Source organism: Austrofundulus limnaeus, unplaced genomic scaffold (genome assembly GCF_001266775.1).
Source record: "Austrofundulus limnaeus strain Quisiro unplaced genomic scaffold, Austrofundulus_limnaeus-1.0 Scaffold512, whole genome shotgun sequence".
Classification (NCBI taxonomy): domain Eukaryota; kingdom Metazoa; phylum Chordata; class Actinopteri; order Cyprinodontiformes; family Rivulidae; genus Austrofundulus; species Austrofundulus limnaeus.
The window spans coordinates 86,338-87,449 of record NW_013952914.1 but is presented as its reverse complement, the minus strand read 5'-3'; positions in this window follow the sequence as shown (position 1 = coordinate 87,449).

The window sequence follows — 1,112 nt, the reverse complement described above, 5'->3', positions numbered from 1 at the left end:
GTCACAGAACCTCTGAAATTGATTAGAAAAGAAGAAAATAAAAAGAAAATCAGTGATGATGAAGAAATTAAGAAACTAATAAGTTCTTTTTTCCACTGAAGTGATTTAATAAAAGAAGAAAATAAAAACAATAAAATCTGATTTTATTGTTTTTATTCTGAACAATAGAAACACATCAGATCTAAAATAAAACAACGGATTTTAAAACCTTAAAGTTGAATCTGTTTGTTTTGATTCTTCAGGTTTTAATCTGGATTTTCTCACATGAAAAACAGCAGTTCTCAAAGTTAGGGCTCGGGTCCCATCAGGGGTCATAAAACATCCAGTTAGAGTCCTCAAATTACCAAAAATAAATTAAATGTAAAGAAAATGATAAAAAAGTCATGTTTTACATTATAACTGTTACAGATAACAAATAACTTTTATTAGTTTTATCACTGTTCGTGTTTTAAATGTTTTAAATGTTTTATTTTAACTGAGTCTTTATCTTTAATTTAAAGATTTATGAAATTACTGGATTAGAAATACTTTAAAGGTTATATAGAGTTTGTTCCTTCAAAATAAAAGCTCCTCAGCAGCTCAGAGGAGGCACGCGCCGCTGCTTTGCATCTGAAGACGGTCCTCAGTTCAGGCGCGTGGCATCTGGAGGAGCCCGCGTGCGTGTGCTGCTGCGTCATGGCAACAGAGCTGATGTCCCATCTGTCCCTGCGGCGGGGGGGGGGGGGCACCTGCTGAGTAAAATAATCGGATTTTTTCTGGATTAAATGAATTTATCTTCAGAGGTTTCTGAGCAGCAGGTTCGGGTTCTGGTCTCTGCTGGACCCCAGGTTTAACACCTGTGCACGCGCCCGCATGGCCTCGGGAGCTGAAACAGATCCGAGTCACAGCTGGACCTGTTTCCAGATGTTCTGATCCCAGATCAGAGTTTTATTGTGAAATCAAACTTTTATTTGTTTGCAGCTCAAACCGGAAGTGATTTAATCTGTAAAAACTGAAAGTTTGGAGTTTTTCTTTCTGATTAAATCCTCAGACAGACTGAGGAGCCTCTGGACAAAAGCTCTGCAGAGGGGAGGGGGTGGACTGGGTTTACAAGAGGGAGGGGGGTATTATGG